At 48.7% G+C, this 7414-nt stretch overlaps 1 protein-coding gene across 9 annotated transcripts in view; it reads left to right on the top strand.

The window, feature by feature from the left end:
* Window positions 1–241: 241 nt before the first annotated feature.
* The window catches only part of LOC129597422 (uncharacterized), a 30225-nt gene continuing 23052 nt past the window's right edge, over window positions 242–7414 (top strand). For all 9 annotated transcript variants that reach the window (XM_055494958.1, XM_055494956.1, XM_055494954.1 and 6 more), the window contains exon 1: window positions 242–1152. The gene's annotated coding sequence lies outside the window, so the exon portion shown is untranslated. The remainder of the gene's footprint in view (window positions 1153–7414) is intronic.

Here is a 7414-nt window from a genome sequence, read left to right as displayed (position 1 = left end):
CCTCCTGGTGTTGGGCATTTCCGGGCGCCGGAGTCGTGCGGCTCGATCCACTAGCCGGCTGCAGGTGATGATGACTGCCGCCCGGTTCGGGGGGTCGCTGTGCCGGAGGCTGTGGAGAGCGGGCTACGAGCTCTGGGCCGGACGTATCGGATGGGGAGGAAGAGGACATCCTCCGCTAAAATCTGCGTGCACGGAAAGGAATCAATAGCGAGAAAATTGAGAATGGTATCACTCTGTGAGACCGGGATCACTAGCGTTCACGTCAGTGGCGCTAGGCGCTACGCCTTTGGATTATGGCCTGTGTTGTGTCTCGCTTCTGATTGGCTTGTGTTTTGTTAGTGGGCGCGGCATAGCACGTGCTGCACAGCGTTGCACGCTGTTGAATGGGCTCCACGTTTTACGATCGAGCTGCGCCGATCATTATTGATTTTCGATTGTCGGAACTTTCAATATTAAAAAGTCAGCAGTTTACGGTGCGACGTTTTGTGATTCCGCAATAGTTCGCAATCCAGATCGTATTGCTCACTTCCACGGGATAGATTCCGTTTCTGTCTCCGTCCGTGGATCTGTTCTGGATCTACCATTAGATGGTAGCAGAGCCGACAGCGGTTCTCTGATTTGATTTGTGTCAGGCAAAGTTGGCCTGTTATTGACGTGGAACCCGACCAGTAAGGCACAGGTCTGTACTCACAGCAAAGCGCAACACCACAAGCGGTGCAATTCCTCCATCTGACGTGGATTTTCCAGCTTCGGTTTTCGGTACGGGATCTTCAGCGAAGAACCGTACTGTTTCCTTAGCTGTGCAAGAGTTCAAGAGAGCAGTCGCCAGTGTTCCTCGGTGTAGAGTCTTCAGCGAAGACCTACACTGGTGTCACTGGTACTCGGCAAGGATTCAGCGAATCCTAAGCCGTGGGGCAGAAGCGCCGAAACGCCGAAAGGGGCGTACGGAAAAGACCGATCAGACTCCTCCAAACTGGAGTAGAGCGCCACCACTGTTGCTACGGCAGTCAGCCGGCACAGTAATCTATTGAAAGCGTGCGGCACCACCGTTACGGTAAAACCGGCGGCAGCGCGGGAACGGATAGTGGAAGAAGAATCTGGATCATTTGGATCATTTCCCCGTGGAACGCGGAACGGACGGACGGTTAACAGGTAGAAAACCGCTAATAATTACGAGATTGGCTAGTTGGTAAATTTGACAATTTCTATTGGTCCGTACTGAGCTGAGCGTAAAAGTAGGCGGGGTTTTGCACACGGTGCGCACGTCTGGCCGTTGACCGTGACGTCAGGCTAATATAAAAGTTAAATGGACTAACGCGATTGGTCGGTTATCTGAGCTGTGATTGGTTGAAATTTGAACTGAATAATTTGAGCTAGCCGACCAATAGGAAAGAAGTAAACAACCCGAATGGGGATTTTCCACTGAACTCTAGCTGTAATGGGAAATTTGATTTGAGATAAGATAATTGAGACGAAAAGTGACCTTTTGAGTTGAGACAAAGGAAAAGTGACCTTTGATCGAATTGAGCTTAAAAGTGACCTTTAACTGGAATTGAGTGGAAAGTGACCTTTTAACAGAAATTGAACTGGAAAGTGACCCTTTGAGTTGAGTTGAGTCGGGAAGTGACCTTTGAGACCAGAAGTTGACTTTTGACTTTGAAAAGTGACCTTTACCAAAAAGTTGGAATTGACCAAATTGACCTAATTTTAGTGACCTTTATGATCTGAAAGTGATCAACGGTGACCTTTAACGAAGTTGGAATTGAGTTGATTAATAGTACAGCGATATCAGCAGCTGTAGGATTTCATTCGCTAACGTATTCTGAGCTGTAAAAGCGGTTTTGAAGTTTTGTCCGAAAGTGACCTTTTAGGGCAAATCTCTCGAACTTTTTACCGAAAAAGTGACCTTTACAAAGGACTTAGTCGAAATTTTTCAGTCGAAAAGTGACCTTTAATAAGGACTTAGAAAAATTTCGGAGGTACAAAGTGACCTTTAGGAAAATTGAATAAACCATACAATAACGTGTGTGTGAGAACAATTGACAGGAGCGTCCAAGTTATCCGATCAACATGGACAAAGAACAAGAGGAACCGACATCTACCAGCAGTCAGGGAAGCAGGAGCTCCCGAGGATCACAACAAAGCGCAGTTGATCCATATAAGAAGGAATACAAGTCGCTCGCGCGTCCAGTCGGACATGATAGACAGACCCGAGCGGCTGTGACCTTTGCAAGAAAAGACAGCAAAGGCAGTGATAGCACATACCAAGTGGCGCTTGGAGCTACACAGAATGAGGAGAGCTCCAGCGGTGACGGAAAGGATACTCCCGCATCTGCGGCGGGAAGTCATCCGATGAACCAGAAAAAGGTCACCGGGGAGGAAATGCCCACAGGGAAAGGAGTGGAACCAGTTGGAGCATCACAGCTGGATGCTACCATTAGCGGAACGCATGAGCAGGATAAAAATGTGAACCTGGCTCAAGTGGAAGAGAGAAACACAAAGGTCACCGAAGAGGGATTGACTGAATTGGGATTGGATGACCTTTCATTGAATGAAAGCGGCAGATGATGACCTTTTTGCAACTCCAATGGTCTCAGATGAATCCAACGAGTCATACTTCACAGATGATGACGCAACGATGAATATGTCCTTTCAAACTGCAATGAAAGAGGCTGACCGAGCAGAAGAAGTGACCCCGTTTAAGGATATCCCCGAACATTTAATTGACCGGACACAGAATGGAAAGGTTATCAATGTACGACCACAGTCACCAAACAGTCCTACGTTAACTCTTAGGAGACGCGTAAGGGAGCTGGAAAATGAACTTGATGCCACTGAACGTCAGGCGGACAAGCGGAAACAGGAGTATCGAGACAGATTATCGACACTCGAAACTCGCTTATTCGAATTGGAACAGCAACAGGGTGACCTCCAGAGCTCCGCAGACGGTTGGAAAGTCAAATATGAGCGACAAAAGGAAATTGCAGAAGAGTACCTAAAGATGGCAGATGACAGAGAAATGGAAGGTCATGACCTTAATGAAAGCATGTCAGAGGAATCAGCAGAAAGGTCACGGCACTTGGCGGAATTGAAGGACGAGTGCGACCAGTCGCGTCAAAAGGTCACTGAAGCTGAAACTAAACGGGACGAATACGCGACCAAATTCGCAGAGGTCACACAACGGTTAACGACATTGGCAACGGAGACGTTCAAACTAAGGAATGACTTGAAGCTACGGGAGGAGGCTGTCAGCACTCTGCAACTCGAATCGAAAGGTCATCAGGAACGGGCTGACGAAGCTGAAAAGTCGCGCAATGAGGCAATCAAGGCGATGCGAGAGGCAAGAGACATTACAGCCACTGAAGGAGCACGCCTGAAAGAAGAAATTAAAAAGGTCAACCAGGAGAACGAAAAGGTCACAGAAGACATTGAAAAGGTCACTAAGGAAGGACTCAAATGGCAGAAGGAAGCACGGCGACTGGACACAATGGTCACAACATTGGAGCTGAAGGACAAAGAGTGGCAACAACAAGTCGCTCAAAAGAGTCAGGAGATTGCAAAGCTGAACACTGACCTCGTCGAGATGACCACCACAGCATTGGCAAAAGATGATGAGTTGATCGCAATCAAGGATCAGCTGAGATCAGCCGCTGGGCAGTATCAGCAACTCGAAAATGAAACGAGTGAGCTGGTCGAGCACATCAAAAAGATGGAACAGGAAAATGAAAAGGTCACCCAGCAGGAGTCTTTTAAATTGCACGAACACTTACGAAAGGTCAACCTGGAAAATTCTGATCTAAAGAGAGAAAGAGAAGAACTTCGACTGAGAACTAAACGATTGGAAGATGAGAACAAGGCACTCCAAACGTCAGTCAAACATAAGGACGAACAACTCCTGCAATATGGAGTGAAGACGGCAACAGTGGAGTCTCCCCCGCCCAGTTACAGCAAGGCGCATGAAACGGGCACGGGCAAAAGCTTCCATTTTGAAATGCCCTTACGGACTGGCACTGGCAGAGGAAATGTCAAAGCAGAACAAGACGGTGAAAAGGTCAAAGACGATAAGGATAAGGAACCACCATCAGGTTATTCACACTCGAGCCGAGGTGAACCTTCACAATTTCCCCCACATATCGAAGTCAACGCGTTCATCGACGAAGGGCGACGGGACAGACCCCCTAGTCGGCAGGAGCGTCCGAGGAAATCCCGCTACGCAAAGCAGAGGCGAAACCAAAACGATGATGAGAGCAGCGAAGAAGAAGACAACCTGAGAGGGGGGTTCGCATTAGCGAAAGCGCTCGATTCCATGGCTCGGAAAACACCTCTGATGACCTTTGACGGCAGCCGTGACACCGTGAATGGTTGGACAAGATTGGTGAGAGAAACCCAGGATACCTACCAGCTCACCGACAAACAAATAATGATTGAAATAGCCAGCGCGGTAAAAGGGCCGGCCAAAGGTTGGTTCGAAGGAGAAAAGGACATAGCATCAGAAGACGGAATCGAGTACACAGTCAAAGAATGGATGGAGAAATTCAAAGACGAGTATGGTGACCGAGACGAAGAAGTCTTAGGCTTACGAGAGGCCTATGCAAGGAAGTTCGAACTCGGAAAGGAATCACTTGACCAGTACTACCAAGCGATGATGCGATTCAAAGCAAAGAGAATCATCACTGAGAATCATCACTTGAGAAGCAGGGCAGCAAAGGGACAATGAACTCTATCGAAGGATTGCAGCAGAGACAATGAACTCTATAAGGCATTGCGCATACAAAAGTGTAAGACGCCGACTGATGTAAAGGACTTTTTCCGACACTGGGCAACAGGAGGAGATGAAAAGTATAAGGCGCCAAAAGGTCAACGTAATCAGGAATACGTGACTATCCGCCAAGGCCAGGTGGAGAACGTACCGCAACAGAGAATGGCAGCTGCACCGATCCAGCAGCCGGTGGAATTCCGTGCAGAAACCCTGTAAGAGAGGTCACGGAAAGAGTGACCTTTATCGATGGCCAGACGGGGCAGCCAATAACATACGCGATGGTGGCGGCGATACAAGCGGCGGCCCAAGTGAGGCCAGCACCCCAGAATGTGGCACCACCGAACGTAGCGACACCACAACAGGGAATGCCAAATGGAAACTTTGGCGGAAATGGATATGGAAACGGAAATTGGAATGGAGGTCAAAGGAACTTCCAGAATCAGGGACAAGGTCAAGGTCAAGGCAACTTTCAGCCAAATAGAGGAAACCAGAATAACTTCCAGCAGAACCAGGGGTCACGGACGGAATTCAAGTTTCAGATGATCGATGGATGGGTTGCAAATGGTGTGCAGATGTGCCAGTATTGTATGTACGGCAACCACCAAACCCAGGGATGCAAATTCGCCAACACACCACCGGAACAGAACCCGAACCTGTTTGCCTTTAACGAGTGGCAACGACTGCGCGGGCTCGGTGGTTGGCGCCAAGCAGTCGCAAATGGATATGACCTGATTGCGCAATGGTATCAGGCTCGGGCAAACTTCCCAAATCAACAAGGAAACGGGAATAATGGAAATGGCGGTGGCCAGAATAGTGGCTACGGCCGTGGTGGCTTCGGCCGCGGCGGCTTCAGAGGAAGAAACAGAGGCTTCGGCCGCGGAAATTGGAATGGCGGCAACCGAGGCGGTGCAAATGGAGGCGGAAACTACCAACAGGGTGGTGGCCAAAATAATGGTGGTGGCCAGAATAATGGAGGCGGACAAAACTATGTCCCGGTAAATAACGACGGACAAGGAAATGTGCAAGGAAATGTGCAGGGCGCGCAACAAGGTGGGGCGCCGGTTCAGGGAAACGGGCGAGATCAGTAGGCACCGGTGAGCCTACTGATCGTCCCGACCCTAAACCACCGGATAAGAAGGGAACGGAAAGGTCACCACTGCAGAATGGTACTGCAGTGAATGTGACCACTGCGACGGCTATACGGATGCCGTCAGCGAAAAAGCAAAATGGACCGGCTATATGGATGCCGCAACCACAAGAAACGGCTAGATGGATGCCGCCACAGCAAGAGACGGCTAAATGGATGCCGTCATCGCAAAAGGAAATGGAACGGTTATAAGGATGCCGTCACAGCAAAAGAACTGGTTATCGGAAACCAGTACAAGTGGATAAAGGTCACCGCAGAATGGTACTGCGAGTGGAAACGCAACGGGACCAAAGGTCACCGCAGAATGGTACTGCGAGTGGAAATTGTCGTGACGGTAGCGCGACACTGCAAAAAGTGCAGCAAAATGAAAGGTCACCGTATTGCAGCGAGAAAGTGTTAGCTGAACGTCGTGCATTACGTAATGCCAAGATTCGACAAGCGCTGTTAAACCAAAAGAAACCGCAAACTGAAACCGCAGAAGAAGTGGAAATGCACCACGAATGGTTTCGGAAACAGATAAATGGCAAATCGAAAGACCAAAATTCACCACCGCAGAACGATACTGCGCAAGAGGAAAATGAGCAACACGCGAAATTCCGGAAATTTTTGGCAGAAAACGATAAGGCGAAGGAGCCAAGTTGCGATTGTTACGGGGAACCAAAGCCAAAGTTTTGGAATTGTTCAGAAGACGAAGAAGAGAAGCGAATAAGGCAAGAATGGATTAAGCAGAATATCACCGTCATTAGTAAAGATGAAAGGTCACCTTCTGTTGGAAAAGTTCAAGCGAAAGGTCACGGAGCAGGTGTGAACGCCAAAGGTCACGGCGATAGCGTCGTGTTAAAAGGTCAAGAAACAGACTTGACACTGCGAACAGCGCAGCAAAAGAATAATGAAATGGCACAGAACTCCGACGACTCACTTGTGGACGCAGTAACATTACAACAGAAGGAGAAGTGGCAAAAAGTGGCCTACAGACCGAATGGCAATCACGGGATGTGGATACCTGTGACGCCGAAAGCAAAGCAGAAAGCGAGAATGTCACAAGAGGACTACTGGGACATGCAACAGTTGCGAACGCAATGTGAAAGAAAGCGACTGGAAGAGTTGGTTACCGGGAAACCAGCGCAAAGGTCATCGAACCCAGTCCCAGTATTCAATCCAGAGGAATATAAGAAGACATTCGCTGACTGGAATCATTCACGTAATGCTCCACCACAGGATAAACCGCCGAATTATGGAGAAAAAGTCCCCATACAAAAGCTGACAGGTGGCGGATTTGTCATGAAGCGCAACGAAAGGTCACAGGACTTAGCGCAAAATGAACAAAAAGGACGGTCAAATGAGATAGCGCAAACGCAACAGAGTAGCGCAGTTGAAAGGTCACGGGACTTATCACAAGCACTGCAAAAGGATGCCAATGACAAGTCACCAGCCCGAACAGACGGGATGTCTTCGCAAATTGACCCAACGAAAACGAACAATGAAGTATCTGCAAAAGTGATGCAATG

The sequence above is a fragment of the Paramacrobiotus metropolitanus genome, unplaced genomic scaffold, assembly GCF_019649055.1.
Source record: "Paramacrobiotus metropolitanus isolate TYO unplaced genomic scaffold, Prichtersi_v1.0 Parri_scaffold0000104, whole genome shotgun sequence".
Classification (NCBI taxonomy): Eukaryota; Metazoa; Tardigrada; class Eutardigrada; order Parachela; family Macrobiotidae; genus Paramacrobiotus; species Paramacrobiotus metropolitanus.
This window is presented reverse-complemented; position numbering and strand designations above follow the sequence as displayed.